Source organism: Anomaloglossus baeobatrachus, chromosome 2, assembly GCF_048569485.1.
Source record: "Anomaloglossus baeobatrachus isolate aAnoBae1 chromosome 2, aAnoBae1.hap1, whole genome shotgun sequence".
Classification (NCBI taxonomy): Eukaryota; Metazoa; Chordata; class Amphibia; order Anura; family Aromobatidae; genus Anomaloglossus; species Anomaloglossus baeobatrachus.
Window position 1 is genome coordinate 231,908,875 of NC_134354.1, and position 17,437 is coordinate 231,926,311.

Consider the following 17,437-nt stretch of genomic DNA (forward strand, 5'->3'; position numbering starts at 1 on the left):
AGATAGGTAAGTATACCAGCAGATGCAAGGAGACCTGACGCCTAGCTTAGGAAAACACGAAGAACAGGCCCCGCCCACTTGGACATTAAACCCCTTTATACCCTGTACCTGTGTGTTCAATATCCTGTCAGTGGACGCTGGCCCTTTAAGAGAGGGTCAATGACCGCACGCGCGCCCTAATGCGCATGCGCGAGGCCCGGGTGCCAGAAGCCAGGGCAGGGAGCGGTGAATAGGAAGCAGGGGAGCCGGCCTGGAGCAGAGCTGCCGACGGGCGCCGGGAGCGGGGACCGGGCCGCCTGGGGACCGCAGTTGATGGGGGCTGGAGGCTGTGGAGCGGGGGACGCCTAACAGAGGAGCCAGGGAGCGAAGCAGGGAAGCCGGGGAGCGTGGCAGGTGAGCCGGGGAGCGAGGCAGGGGAGCCGGGAAGCAGGGCAGGTGACCCGGGGAGCGTGACAGTGACACTGTATGGCACTGTGAGCACTGTATGGCACTATGTGAGTACTATATGGCACTATGTAACACTGTATGGCACTATGTGACACTATATCACTCTGTCACACTGTATGGCACTATGTGAGCACTGTATGGCATTATCTGACACTGTATGGCACTATGTGAGTACTGTATGGCATTATATGAGTACTGTATGGTATTATGTGAGTACTGTATGGCACTATGTGAGTACTGTATGGCATTATGGGAGTACTGTATGACATTATGTGACACATTTTTGCAGTGTGTAGCAGACCTTGATGTATTTTCTGCTCTTTGCTTCCCTGATTTGTGGATTGTTCCGCCACATACCTGTGTCCTAATCACTCTACAAGTGCTGCAGTGACTACAGGGGATTGTACCTGTACGGTCAGGTACAGGACTAATATCACACTAATTAGTCCTCGATTAATGACTCCGCACCCCTCCCCACACACACACACACACAATACAATGCACCCCCATTACCCCTCCCCACACACACACACACACACACACACACACACATACAATATAAGGCACCCCCATTATCCTCACACACATACACACACACACACACACACAATACAATGCACCCCCATTACTCCTCCCCACACACACACACACACACACACACAATACAATGCACCCCCATTACCCCTCTACACACACACACACACACACACACACACACTACAATGCACCCCCATTACCCCTACACACACACACACACACACATACACTACAATGCACCCACATTACCTCTCCACACACACGCACGCACACGCACACACACGCACACACAATGCACCCCCATTACCCACACACACACACACGCACACACACACAATACAATGCACCCCCATTACCCCTCCACAAACACACACACACACACATACAGTGCACCCCCATTACACACACACACACACACACGATACAATGCACCCCCATTACCCCTCCACACACACACACAATAAAATGCACCCTCATTACCCCTCCATTCACACACAATGCACCCCCATTACCCCTCCACACACACACACACACACACACACACACAATCGCTACAATGCAACCCCATTACCCCTCCACGCACACACACGCACACACACACACACAATACAATGCACCCCTATTACCCCTCCCCACACACACACACACACACAATACAATGCACCCCCATTACCCCTCCCCACACACACACACACACACACACAATACAATGCACCCCCATTACACACACACAATACAATACACCCCCCATCACCATCTACACACACAATACAATGCACCCCCCATTACCCCTCCCCCCACACACAATACAATGCACCCCCCATTACCATTCCCCCCACACACAATACAATGCAGCTTCCATTACCCCCTCCCCAGACATAATACAATGCACCCCATCACCCACAAATTACACTACCCCATCACTACACACTCCTGCCTCCCCCCTCCCTCGGAGTACTCTGCCTGTCACAAAGCTGTGTTCCTTCACAAATGTTCCCCGTTATGTGTCCTCAGCCCCTCCCCACTCATCCACATTAAATAAATCGGTCTCTTCGGCTCCTCCATGGAGTGCTTACCGCTTCCTGATGTCTACTGTGTGGCACCCGCAGCAACACTGTGATGACGTCAGCAAGGTGCTGATCTCATCACGTTGCTGCACGTTGGGGGCAGGGCCCAGTCCCGGCGCACTGTTCAAATGTATTTACGTCTGAAAGACGCAAATACATTTGCATAGAAAGGAGGAAGCTGTGGTCACCACCACCACCGCGCTCCTCAACAGCATGTGCATGCTGGGCCAGCACAGCAGCACACAACAGGGCCGGCGCAGCACAGCAAGCTGCCTCCTGGTTCTGCTGCAGCTAGTGTGCTCGGCATGCACACACTGCTGAGGAGCGCGGCGGTGACTGCAGATACAGCGACCCACTACAGGGACCAGCCCACTACAGGGATCGGCCCATCTGGCATTTACCAGAATTGCCCTATGCTCAGTCCAGGCCTGGGTGGGTGGGTGAATTGAATTTGACTTTGTTTTTTTCAATAGAAAACCATAGCAAATAAGGCACAGAGAGGGACATTACTGCAAAGAAAAACAAAGGGAGTCATTAAAAAAGGGATATAATGATTGTATACGTTAATGTGACGCTCCAGGGCTTTAGGGTACTCGGTCCCGGGTGCGTGGTGCGCAGTGTGTACCCTGGGGGGTCGGTCCAAATAAAAAGGGGTAAAAATAAAAGGGAGAAATAAAAATAAAAAAAATTTTTCGACTACGCCACTTGCGGTATGCAGCCAGGTTGTTGAAGCTGCCGCTGCAGGGTTCTGCTAGGGCTGATTGAGTAATGAAGCTTAGGTGTTTTTGGCCCTCCGCAAGCAGGGCTAGGCCCCAGCAGTGGATGATGGGGATTGTAGAGGGGAACCGTCTGTGTAAGTGTACGGTGGCGATAAGGAAACAGTCCACACCAGTATTTCAGTTTTAACTTGCCTTGTCTTTACTTGGTTTCATTGCTTGAACCCGCTGGTGCCGGTTCCATGTGTTCCCGCTTCTCTTGTTCTCCTTGCCAGCTGTGACCTGGGGTAGCTGTCCTCCGTGCACACTTGTTGCTGATGGGCTCCCATGGCCTAGAGCTACTTGGGAATCCCTCCGTTTCTGTCTTGGTCCTATTGCAGGCAGCCTGGACTATTTAAGGGTGTCAATCCCTGGTCCCATCTTTGCTGCTGATGCTTCAGACTCTTTGGTTGGCGATGGACCCTGGAGATCTTCTTGCCTGGCAGATTTAACAGTTGGCCATAAAGTGTCCTGCTGTCCTAGGGTCTGCACCCTGCCTCGTGCTAAGTCCTGTGCGCCTAGGTTCCAGACTTCCACAGGCGCCCTGCGGTCCCTGGAGTTTTCCACTCCCACAGGTAACCCACAGTCCCTGGAGTCCTGGCTCTTTACTCCACAGTCCCTCACTCCTATCACAGCACTCCGTTGTTATGTCAGGTCTTTTCCTTTCTTTCTGTACTTTCACTCTTTCACTCCTACGACTATTACTCTCAACTCTCCTCTCCTTCACTTCCTTCTCTCCTCTGATTAAACACTTCCTCCCGCCAACTTCCCAACTGACCACTGGCCCCTCCCCTTGCTGGGTCTCTCCCTACAGATTGGGTGGCTACCGTCCAATCAGTGCCCGTTCCTCTTACCTGTTACTAGGCAGTCTCCCAGTTTGGTGTTGGGGGTTATGTGTGTGGCCTGAAGGTGCTGGTGTGTTGACTGGCATGGATATTCCAGGGTTTGGGTTTCCACTTATATTTTGTGCCACATGGTACCGCAGGGGTGTTACATTAACAAACAGAGAATTAACTATTCTATAGAAATGCAAAGGGGGGCCTAATTGTATGCAGGCACAAGAAGAGGCAAAATTACTGTTTGTGGACATAATTATATGCATAGAGGTAATTGTTACACAGGTCTACAAAAAAAATAAATACATTTTTCAGGTGCCAAGGTTTTTTTTATGTATTTAAGGTAGTTTAAAGATGCTCAATTAAAAAATCCCATTACTTTTGCTGAATTGGTTTTAGTTTTTAAGATAATGGACATCCATGCAAATAATGCATTCCTCTAGTGCGACTTGTGTGTGATAACAAATGCAATAGCTTTCGCGCTGTCTTTTGACTCTTTAACGGTGTCTTAGGTAATGAAATCCCATATAATTGTTTTGTATTTCAGTTTGTAAAATATTATATTTCACCTGTTTGAAGCCATAATTTAACTGTAAACTTGCTGAGGAAAGAAGTCGGCTACAGTAAACCTTTGTCAACCCAGTCTTGGTTTATACCCAAAAAGTTTTGTCTTAATAAGTATAATGTAAACTGCTACATCTATGGAGGGTACATGGTTGAAAACAAAGAATAAATATCACATTGAGTACACCTGGCTTATTTTGGAATACAGTTTGGAAACCAGGAAAAGTCTTGGATTCCACATATGGTTTTCTACACCTTTATGAAGCACCTATTATAGTGGTCAAATGGTGAAAGAAAAAGGTTAAAACTTTGGTTTGCCAATGGTATGGATCGAGGGCTTGTTTTTTGCAGGACGAGTTGTACTTTTAAATGAAACCATGAGTTTTACCATATAGTGTTCTGGAAAACAGCAAAAAAATTTCAAGTGTGGAAAAACTGCAAAAAAAGTGTGATCGCACAATAGTTTTTGGGATATTTTATTCACCATGTTCAAATATGATAAAACTGATGTTTTGGTGTGATGTCTCAGGTCGGTATAAGTTTGTAGACACCAAACAAGTTTACTTTTATCTAAACGGTTAAAAAAAGTTCACAAGTTTGTCCAAAAAAAGTGGCGCACTTTTAGCGCCATATTCTGAAACCTGTAGCATTTTCATTTTTCGGGATCTATGGCTCAGTGATGGCTTAGTTTTTGCATCATGAGCTGTCATTTTGAATGGTACCATTTTTGTGCAGATGCTACGTTTTGATCTCCTATTATTGAATTTTGCGCAAAATTTGCGATGACCAAAAAACGTAATTTTGATGTTTCGAATTTTTTTGTCGCTACACCGTTTAATCAATGATTTTTTTTAAAATGAAAGACGTGTCAACGATCAACGATAAGGTGAGTATTTTTGATCGTTAACGGCCGTTCGTTGGTATCACACGCAACGACGTCGCTAATGATTAGAGTTGAGCGCGGTTCGAGGTTCTCCAGTTCTAGGCTCGAGTGATTTTGGGGGCTGTTCGAGATCGAACTAGAACTTGAGCTTTTTGCAAAAGCTCGATAGTTCTAGATACGTTCGAGAACGGTTCTAGCAGCAAAAAGCAGGGCTTTTTACAGCTACAGTGTGCAGGAGCCATCGCTGGCAGCTTGCCAGAAGCTGGTAACCAAGATAAACATCGGGTATCCAACCAAAGCGCTTTGGTTAGTAACCCGATGTTTATCCTAGTTACGTGCAGGAAGCCCACACTTCCCCGCTCAGCTCGCTCCGCCCCCTCCTGCCCGCGGCATGTATTGTACACACGTACGTACACACACACACACACACACACACACACACATGGTCCCGCTCGGCTTACCTGCGGTGATGAAGTCCCGCCATCCCGACCTCAGCGCTGTCACTGTCCTCCATGGCCGCCGCTTGTCACATCACCTTCTCTCGCTTCCGATCCGAGACTGACTAGCGGTGACGTCACGGGCCTCTCGCGATACTTGGTGTGAAGGCGCCGGTCATTGAACTCAGTGACAGGGGCTGTCAGTGTGCTGGAGATCAGCGCAGGTAATGTACCTCACTGACAGCAGCACTTGTCATGCCCTGCAGTGACCTGGGCTGACCCATTGATGTTAGCGCAGGTCACTGCACTGCTCTCCCAGCCAATGGGGAACATCCTGCTCTTCATTGACTGGGACAGTGTGGATCGTCATGGCAACCCCTTGGATTACACCAGACCTGGATTTGTTTTTCATTCTAATAAATTGGTTAAAGAGGGATTGTATTGGGGAGTGTTTTTTCAAATAAAAATGTGGTTGTCGTCTATTTTTTTTTATTACTGACTGGGTTGGTGATGTCGGGTATCTGATAGACGCCTGACCTCACCAACCTCAGGGCTTGATGCCAGGTGACATTACACATCTGGTATTAACCCCATATATTACCCCGTTTGCCACGGCACCAGGGCGCGGGGTGAGCTGGGGCGAAGCACCAGGATTGGCGCATCTAATGGATGCGCCACTTCTGGGGCGGCTGCGGCCTGCTATTTTTAGGCTGGGGAGAATCCAATAACCATGGACCTCCCTAGTCTGAGAATATCAGGCCCCAGCTGTCTGCTTTACCTTGTCTGGTGATCCAATTTTTGGGGACCCCTACGTGTTTTTTTTTTAATTATTTATTTAATTTAAAATAACAGCGTGGGGTGCCCTCAGTTTTGGATTACCAGCCAAGGTGAAGTTGCAAGCTGTGGTCTGCAGGCTGCAGCCGTCTGCTTTACCCTAGCTGGCTACAAAACTAGGGGGAACCCTACGTCATTTTATTTTTCATTTTTTTGGCTAAATACAAAGCTAAGCACCCCTTAGTGCCACATGAAAGGCACCAAAGGGTGCTCCACTTTTTCTCCACTTTTTCTCCATTTTTTCTCCACTTTTTCTACATTTTTTCTCCACTTTTTCTACATTTTTTTCTCCATTTTTTCTCCACTTTTTCTCCACTTTTTCTCCATTTTTTTCTCCACTTTTTCTCCACTTTTTCTCCACTTTTTCTCCACTTTTTCTCCATTTTTTTCTCCACTTTTTCTCCACTTTTTCTCCACTTTTTCTCCACTTTTTCTCCATTTTTTTCTCCACTTTTTCTCCACTTTTTCTCCATTTTTTTCTCCACTTTTTCTCCACTTTTTCTCCACTTTTTCTCCATTTTTTTCTCCACTTTTTCTCCACTTTTTCTCCACTTTTTCTCCATTTTTTTCTCCATTTTTTCTCCACTTTTTCTCCACTTTTTCTCCAATTTTCTCCACTTTTTCTCCATGTTTTTTCTCCATTTTTTCTCCACTTATTCTCCATTTTTTCTCCACTTATTCTCCACTTATTCTCCACTTATTCTCCACTTTTTCTCCACTTTTTCTCCACTTTTTCTCCATTTTTTTTCTCCACTTTTTCTCCACTTTTTCTCCACTTTTTCTCCATTTTTTTCTCCACTTTTTCTCCACTTTTTCTCCACTTTTTCTCCATTTTTTTCTCCACTTTTTCTCCACTTTTTCTCCATTTTTTTCTCCACTTTTTCTCCACTTTTTCTCCATTTTTTTCTCCACTTTTTCTCCACTTTTTCTCCACTTTTTCTCCACTTTTTCTCCATTTTTTCTCCACTTTTTCTCCACTTTTTCTCCACTTTTTCTCCACTTTTTCTCCACTTTTTCTCCATTTTTTTCTCCATTTTTTCTCCACTTTTTCTCCACTTTTTCTCCACTTTTTCTCCATGTTTTTTCTCCATTTTTTCTCCACTTATTCTCCACTTATTCTCCACTTATTCTCCACTTTTCTCCACTTTTTCTCCATTTTTTCTCCACTTTTTCTCCACTTTTTCTCCACTTTTTCTCCATTTTTTTCTCCACTTATTCTCCACTTTTTCTCCACTTTTTCTCCACTTTTTCTCCATTTTTTCTCCACTTTTTCTCCACTTTTTCTCCATTTTTTTCTCCACTTTTTCTCTACTTTTTCTCCACTTTTTCTCCACTTTTTCTCCATTTTTTTCTCCATTTTTTCTCCACTTTTTCTCCACTTTTTCTCCATTTTTTCTCCACTTTTTCTCCACTTTTTCTCCACTTTTTCTCCATTTTTTCTCCACTTTTTTCTCCACTTTTTCTCCACTTTTTCTCTACTTTTTCTCCACTTTTTCTCCATTTTTTTCTCTACTTTTTCTCCACTTTTGCTCCACTTTTTCTCCATTTTTTTCTCCATTTTTTCTCCACTTTTTCTCCACTTTTTCTCCACTTTTTCTCCACTTTTTCTCCATTTTTTCTCCACTTTTTCTCCACTTTTTCTCCATTTTTTTCTCCATTTTTTCTCCACTTTTTCTCCGTTCTTTTTCTATGGTCGGTCTACCCATTAGCTCCTCCATGCATACTGTAGCTCTACACCTACTGCACATGTTACTTTATGATTGACATCTCTTTCGTACCAGAGCTGTCTAAGTCTACTCTGACCCCATATTTGTCATTACTATATTGTCCTTGTACTGTATTATGACATTTGTATCATGTGTTTCATTTCTTGCTGTGTTGCAATTTTTTTGCTGCATCCCAATTGTACCTCTACATTGTTCGAGTTTATGTTATTGTTCTCTCACTCTTATGTGATACTGATTATTGTCATTTTTCATGATTACATGCAGATAAGTCCAATCTGACGAAGGCTCAGGCCGAAACGTCATTTGTAACTTGTTTTGGACAAAAACATATATGCTTATGAAAAAAATTTTTTTCTTAATACGGACCAATAAAGAGTGATTTTGCATTACTATCCATTGTGACTTACTGACTTAGTCTGGGAGATTTAGAGTGCCGAGGTTACTCACTAATTTTATCTATTATTACCTCTGAGCACATATATACCAGTGAGCAGAGCTTCCTCTACAGTAGTTCTCCTGATTAGGCATGCCCTTACCTCATGAGCAGGGAATTGCAGCTTTGGTAGCAACCATTACGACATGGACTCTGCTGCTGTGGACCCGAGAAGAGTGAGTGCAGATTCATTGCACCCACACTCCTCACATGAAGGGTCCGCACTCCTAGAAAATGGGGGATACGTTCCCTGAGTGTCTCCCCCCCATATTCTAGATGGTCCAGAGTCGTCGTGGGACCCCTTTATTTTTTTTCTTACAATAAATTGGTGAAAGAGGAAATGTTTTGGGGACTGTTTTTTCAAATAAATTTCTTTTGTCGATTTTTTTTTTGTTAGTACTGACAGTTTATGATGTTGAGTATCTAATAGACGCCATGACATCACAAACTGCTGGGCTTGATCTCAGGTTACTTTACAGCTAGTATCAACCCGATTTATTACCCCGTTTGCCACTGCACCAGGGCACGGGATGAGCTGGGGTGAAGCGCCAGGATTGGCGCATCTAGTGGATGCGCCACGTCTGGGGTGCCTGCGGCCTGCTATTTTTAGGCTGTGAAGGCCCAATAACTATGGACCTTCCCACCCTGAGAATACCAGACCACAGCTGTCCGCTTTACCTTGGCTTGTGATCCAATTTGGGGGGGACCCTACTTTTATTGTGTAATTATTAATATTTATAAAATAATTATAAAAAAGAGCCTGAGGGGACCTCCACATTGGATCCCCAACCACGGTAAAGCTGCCAGCTGTGGTTTTCAGGCTACAGCCGTCTGCTTTACCCTAGCTGGCTATCAAAAATGGGGGGACCCAACGTCATTTTTTTTTTTAACTATTTTTTAAATAGAAAAAAATAATGGGCTTCCCTGTATTTTGATTGCCAACCAAGCTAACGGCAGGCAGATGGGGGTGGCAACCCATAGCTGTCTGCTTTATCTGCGTTGAGAATCAAAAATACCGCGGAGCGCTACGTCATTTTTTTAAAGATTTATTTTTACAGCACTGTGATGTCCAGCAATCAAAATACAGGGAAGCCCATTTTATTTTTAGTTATTTAAATAAATAATTAAAAAAATATATATGGGCTCCCGCTGCATTTTTTGTATTGCTAGCTAAGGGTAATCCAAGCAGCTACTGGCTGCTAACCCCCACTGCTTGGTGTTACCTTCACTGGCAATGGAAAATCCAGGGAAGCATTTTTTATTTTTTTTGCCAAAAAACTACAAAAAAAGGACGTGAGCTTCGCCATATTTTTGTATGCTAGCCAGGTATAGCAGGCAGGTGCTGGAAGAGTTGGATACAGCGCCAGAAGATGGCGCTTCTATGAAAATGCCATTTTCTGAGGCGGCTGCAGACTGCAATTCGCAGCAGTGGGGCCCAGAAAGCTCAGGCCAACCTGTGCTGCGGATTCCAATCCCCAGCTGCCTAGTTGTACCTGGCTGGACACAAAAATGGGGCGAAGCCTACGTCATTTGTTTTCTAATTATTTCATGAAATTCATGAAATAATAAAAAAAGGGCTTCCCTTTATTTTTGGTTCCCAGCCGGGTACAAATAGGCAACTGGGGGTTGGGGGCAGCCGTACCTGCCTGCTGTACCTGGCTAGCATACAAAAATATGGCGAAGCCCACATAATTTTTTCAGGGGGCAAAAAACTTCTGCATACAGTCCTGGATGGAGTATGCTGAGCCTTGTAGTTCTGCAGCTGCTGTCTGTCTGTATGGAGAAGAGCAGACAGCAGCTGCAGAACTACAAGGCTCAGCATACTCCATCCAGGACTGTATGCAGAATTTTTTTGCCCACCAAAAAAATGACGTGGGCTTCGCCATATTTTTGTATGCTAGCCAGGTACAGCAGGCAGCCACGGGCTGCCTCCAACCCCCAGTTGCCTATTTGTACCCGGCTGGGAACCAAAAATATAGGGAAGCCCGTTTTTTTTTAATTATTTCACTTATTTCATGAAATAATTAAAAAACAAATGACGTGGGCTTCGCCCCATTTTTGTGTCCAGCCGGGTACAACTAGGCAGCTGGGGATTGAAATCCGCAGCACAGGTTAGCCCGAGGTTTCTGGGCGCCTCTGCTGCGGATTTCAGTCCGCAGCCGTCCCAGAAAATGGCGCTCTCATAGAAGCGCCATCATCTGGCGCTGTATCCAACTCTTCCAACAGCCCTGGAGCCGGGTGGCTTGTTGGGTAATCATGAGTTAATACTGGCTTTGTTTTACTAGCCAGTATTAAGCCAGAGATTCTTAATGTCAGGCACGTTTGACCCGGCCATTAAGAATCTCCAATAAAGGGTTAAAAAAAACACCACACAGAGAAAAAATACTTTAATAGAAATAAATACACAGACACATTAGAGACTCCATCTTTATTACCCCCTGTCAGCCCTCCACCATCCTGCTCTTCTGTCTTCTTTCTTTCTAGTGTAGTAGTAGTGACGATTGTAGTGAGGATGAGGTTCACCAGCTCATCACTTGGGGCTGGGGAACCTCATCCTCACTACAATCCTCACTACAATCGGGAAGCAGCGTGCAGCCTTCACTCCGTGAGTGATCAGTGCTGGCTGTCAGCGGTAACGCTGACAGACGCGATACCATAGCAACGGTGTTCTCGGAGCCGCGGTTAGCGGTGACGTCACCGCTAACTGCGTTGCTATGGCAACGGTGATCTCCGTTAATGACCGGCTGTGTCAGCCGGTCCCTAACGGAACGGGGAGTCGACCGTGTCCTAGAGCATGTCGCCGGTACACGGCGATACACATATGTGCACCGTGTACCGGAGAGATGCACTCGCAGGTCCTACATGACGCATCATAGTCATGTGACCAGTCTGTAGCCAATGAGATAATAGCCACGTGACTGGTCACATGGCTATTTTGACGTCACGATAGGTCCTGCATCTCTGCTGGCAGTGCCATCACCGGGAGGATTCAGCGATCATCGGATGGAATAGCGGCAGGAGACAGAGTGCATGAGGGATCGCGGGGACCGGTAAGTGTTATGGCAATGTTTATTAACTGTTTGTGTACATTTATAATGCATTTTTATGTGTTTGTGATTGCCTCCCATTATAGCCTATAGGTTCGAGTTTGGTTCGTCGAACGTTCGACGAACCGAACTCGAGCCGAACCGCGACCGGTTCGCTCATCTCTACTAATGATGCCGGATATGCGTCACGGATTCCGTGACCCCGGCGATATATCGTTAGATACGTCGTTGTGTGTAACGGGGCCTTTACATATATAAAGTGACAAGTGCTAATTAAATAAATAAATACTGAATATGTTAAATCTAATATATAAAGCTGAATGTGTGTGTGTGTGTGTGTGTATGTACAAGTAGTATTCAGCCCCCTGCAGATTTAGCAGGTTTACACATTCGGAATTAACTTGGCATTGTGACATTTGGACTGTAGATCAGCCTGGAAGTGTGAAATGCACTGCAGCAAAAAAGAATGTTATTTCTTTTTGTATTTTTTTTTTAAATTGTGAAAAGTTTATTCAGAGGGTCATTTATTATTCAACCCCTCAAACCACCAGAATTTTGTTTGGTTCCCCTAAAGTATTAAGAAGTATTTCAGGCACAAAGAACAATGAGCTTCACATGTTTGGATTAATTATCTCTTTTTCCAGCCTTTTCTGACTAATTAAGACCCTCCCCAAACTTGTGAACAGCACTCATACATGGTCAACATGGCAAAGACAAAGGAGCATTCCAAGGCCATCAGAGACAAGATCGTGGAGGGTCACAAGGCTGGCAAGGGGTACAAAACCCTTTCCAAGGAGTTGGGCCTACCTGTCTCCACTGTTGGGAGCATCATCCGGAAGTGGAAGGCTTATGGAACTACTGTTAGCCTTCCATGGAAAAAAAGGGAACCAGCACAATCTGAAATTGGCATGCATCATATAAAAAGTGAAAATTCACAAATTTATTCCAACTGTACTATAATAAAAAATGAGATTTTTAGCAAATAATTGATCAATTTTTTGAGCCACCCCTGCCAACGTCACGGCAAATCTCAATAGGGGGGTCCTACTCTACATTCTGTATTTCATGTGCCATGCGGCCTCCTAGATAAAGTTAAAAGCAGAACCATAATGGAGCACACATAGCTGCAACCTGTATATAGCCGCTTCCATGTTGCAAAAAAGGCACTTGTGGATAGAGACCAGCCCAGGTCCCAGCATGTGGAGCAAGCCCTACACATACCAGGACTATATCAGAACTGATCCTCTCAGTGTCAAACAGCAACCATTGATAAAGGCGGACCAGATCCAAGAATGGTGCTTAATTAGCATTGCCTGTGGAAAGGGGTGAGGTAACTGAGTCTGAACAGCTACCAACAGGAGGAATATATTGCAAGCCAAAATCAGGCGTGCATGGTATGGTGTTGGTCAGGCACCAGATTTGTAGCATAACTACGGTCAAAACAGAGAAAAAAAGGGAACCAGCACGATCTGAAATTGGCATACATCATATAAAAAGTGAAAATTCACAAATTTATTCCAACTGTACTATAATAAAAAATGAGATTTTTAGCAAATAATTGATCAATTTTTTGAGCCACCCCTGCCAACGTCACGGCAAATCTCAATAGGGGGGTCCTACTCTACATTCTGTATTTCATGTGCCATGCGGCCTCCTAGATAAAGTTAAAAGCAGAACCATAATGGAGCACACATAGCTGCAACCTGTATATAGCCGCTTCCATGTTGCAAAAAAGGCACTTGTGGATAGAGACCAGCCCAGGTCCCAGCATGTGGAGCAAGCCCTACACATACCAGGACTATATCAGAACTGATCCTCTCAGTGTCAAACAGCAACCATTGATAAAGGCGGACCAGATCCAAGAATGGTGCTTAATTAGCATTGCCTGTGGAAAGGGGTGAGGTAACTGAGTCTGAACAGCTACCAACAGGAGGAATATATTGCAAGCCAAAATCAGGCGTGCATGGTATGGTGTTGGTCAGGCACCAGATTTGTAGCATAACTACGGTCAAAACAGAGAAAAAAAGGGAACCAGCACGATCTGAAATTGGCATACATCATATAAAAAGTGAAAATTCACAAATTTATTCCAACTGTACTATAATAAAAAATGAGATTTTTAGCAAATAATTGATCAATTTTTTGAGCCACCCCTGCCAACGTCACGGCAAATCTCAATAGGGGGGTCCTACTCTACATTCTGTATTTCATGTGCCATGCGGCCTCCTAGATAAAGTTAAAAGCAGAACCATAATGGAGCACACATACCTGCAACCTGTATATAGCCGCTTCCATGTTGCAAAAAAGGCACTTGTGGATAGAGACCAGCCCAGGTCCCAGCATGTGGAGCAAGCCCTACACATACCAGGACTATATCAGAACTGATCCTCCCAGTGTCAAACAGCAACCATTGATAAAGGCGGACCAGATCCAAGAATGGTGCTTAATTAGCATTGCCTGTGGAAAGGGATGAGGTAACTGAGTCTGAACAGCTACCAACAGGAGGAATATATTGCAAGCCAAAATCAGGCGTGCATGGTATGGTGTTGGTCAGGCACCAGATTTGTAGCATAAGTACGGTCAAAACAGAGAAAAAAAGGGAACCAGCACGATCTGAAATTGGCATGCATCATATAAAAAGTGAAAATTCACAAATTTATTCCAACTGTACTATAATAAAAAATGAGATTTTTAGCAAATAATTGATCAATTTTTTGAGCCACCCCTGCCAACGTCACGGCAAATCTCAATAGGGGGGTCCTACTCTACATTCTGTATTTCATGTGCCATGCGGCCTCCTAGATAAAGTTAAAAGCAGAACCATAATGGAGCACACATACCTGCAACCTGTATATAGCCGCTTCCATGTTGCAAAAAAGGCACTTGTGGATAGAGACCAGCCCAGGTCCCAGCATGTGGAGCAAGCCCTACACATACCAGGACTATATCAGAACTGATCCTCCCAGTGTCAAACAGCAACCATTGATAAAGGCGGACCAGATCCAAGAATGGTGCTTAATTAGCATTGCCTGTGGAAATTCTGGTGGCCGGTCACCACCATGCCATGCACGCCTGATTTTGGTTTGCTATGTATTCCTCCTGTTGGTAGCTGTTCAGATTCAGTTACCTCACCCCTTTCCACAGGCAATGCTAATTAAGCACCATCTTGGATCTGGTCCGCCTTTATCAATGGTTGCTGTTTGGCACTGGGAGGATCAGTTCTGATATAGTCCTGGTATGGTGCAGAGCTTGCTCCACATGCTGGGACCTGGGCTGGTCTCTATCCACAAGTGCCTTTTTTGCAACATAGAAGCGGTTATATACAGGTTACAGGTATGTGTGCTCTATTATGGTTCTGCTTTTAACTTTATCTAGGAGGCCGCATGGCACATGAAATACAGAATGTAGAGTAGGACCCCCCTATTGAGATTTGCCGTGACGTTGGCAGGGGTGGCTCAAAAAATTGATCAATTATTTGCTAAAAATCTCATTTTTTTTTTATTGTAGTACAGTTGGAATAAATCTGTGAATTTTCACTTTTTATATTATGCATGCCAATTTCAGATCGTGCTGGCTCCCCTCTCTCTCTGTTTGGTCGTAGTTATGCTACAAATTCTGGTGGCCGGTCACCACCATGCCATGCACGCCTGATTTTGGTTTGCTATGTATTCCTCCTGTTGGTAGCTGTTCAGATTCAGTTACCTCACCCCTTTCCACAGGCAATGCTAATTAAGCACCATCTTGGATCTGGTCCGCCTTTATCAATGGTTGCTGTTTGGCACTGGGAGGATCAGTTCTGATATAGTCCTGGTATGGTGCAGAGCTTGCTCCACATGCTGGGACCTGGGCTGGTCTCTATCCACAAGTGCCTTTTTTGCAACATAGAAGCGGTTATATACAGGTTACAGGTATGTGTGCTCTATTATGGTTCTGCTTTTAACTTTATCTAGGAGGCCGCATGGCACATGAAATACAGAATGTAGAGTAGGACCCCCCTATTGAGATTTGCCGTGACGTTGGCAGGGGTGGCTCAAAAAATTGATCAATTATTTGCTAAAAATCTCATTTTTTTTTTATTGTAGTACAGTTGGAATAAATCTGTGAATTTTCACTTTTTATATTATGCATGCCAATTTCAGATCGTGCTGGCTCCCCTCTCTCTCTGTTTGGTCGTAGTTATGCTACAAATTCTGGTGGCCGGTCACCACCATGCCATGCACGCCTGATTTTGGTTTGCTATGTATTCCTCCTGTTGGTAGCTGTTCAGATTCAGTTACCTCACCCCTTTCCACAGGCAATGCTAATTAAGCACCATCTTGGATCTGGTCCGCCTTTATCAATGGTTGCTGTTTGGCACTGGGAGGATCAGTTCTGATATAGTCCTGGTATGGTGCAGAGCTTGCTCCACATGCTGGGACCTGGGCTGGTCTCTATCCACAAGTGCCTTTTTTGCAACATAGAAGTGGTTATATACAGGTTACAGGTATGTGTGCTCTATTATGGTTCTGCTTTTAACTTTATCTAGGAGGCCGCATGGCACATGAAATACAGAATGTAGAGTAGGACCCCCCTATTGAGATTTGCCATGACGTTGGCAGGGGTGGCTCAAAAAATTGATCAATTATTTGCTAAAAATCTCATTTTTTTTTATTGTAGTACAGTTGGAATAAATCTGTGAATTTTCACTTTTTATATTATGCATGCCAATTTCAGATCGTGCTGGCTCCCCTCTCTCTCTGTTTGGTCGTAGTTATGCTACAAATTCTGGTGGCCGGTCACCACCATGCCATGCACGCCTGATTTTGGTTTGCTATGTATTCCTCCTGTTGGTAGCTGTTCAGATTCAGTTACCTCACCCCTTTCCACAGGCAATGCTAATTAAGCACCATCTTGGATCTGGTCCGCCTTTATCAATGGTTGCTGTTTGGCACTGGGAGGATCAGTTCTGATATAGTCCTGGTATGGTGCAGAGCTTGCTCCACATGCTGGGACCTGGGCTGGTCTCTATCCACAAGTGCCTTTTTTGCAACATAGAAGCGGTTATATACAGGTTACAGGTATGTGTGCTCTATTATGGTTCTGCTTTTAACTTTATCTAGGAGGCCGCATGGCACATGAAATACAGAATGTAGAGTAGGACCCCCCTATTGAGATTTGCCGTGACGTTGGCAGGGGTGGCTCAAAAAATTGATCAATTATTTGCTAAAAATCTCATTTTTTTTTTATTGTAGTACAGTTGGAATAAATCTGTGAATTTTCACTTTTTATATTATGCATGCCAATTTCAGATCGTGCTGGCTCCCCTCTCTCTTGTTAGCCTTCCATGGCCTAGACAGCCTTTGAAAGTTTCCTCCCATGCCGAGGCCAGGCTTGTCCGAAGAGTCAAGGCTAACCCAAGGACAACAAGGAAGGAGCTCCGGGAAGATCTCATGGCAGTGGGGACATTGGTTTCAGTCAATACCATAAGTAACGTACTCCACCGCAATGGTCTCCGTTCCAGACTAGCCAGTAAGGTACCTTTACTTTCAAAGCGTCATGTCAAGGCTCGTCTACAGTTTGCTCATGATCACTTGGAGGACTCTGAGACAGACTGGTTCAAGGTTCTCTGGTCTGATGAGACCAAGATCGAGATCTTTGGTGCCAACCACACACGTGACGTTTGGAGACTGGATGGCACTGCATACAACCCCAAGAATATCATCCCTACAGTAAAGCATGGTGGTGGCAGCATCATGCTGTGGGCCTGTTTCTCAGCCAAGGGGCCTGGCCATCTTGTCCGCATCCATGGGAAGATGGATAGCACGGCCTACCTGGAGATTTTGGCCAAGAACCTCCGCTCCTCCATCAAGGATCTTAAGATGGGTCGTCAT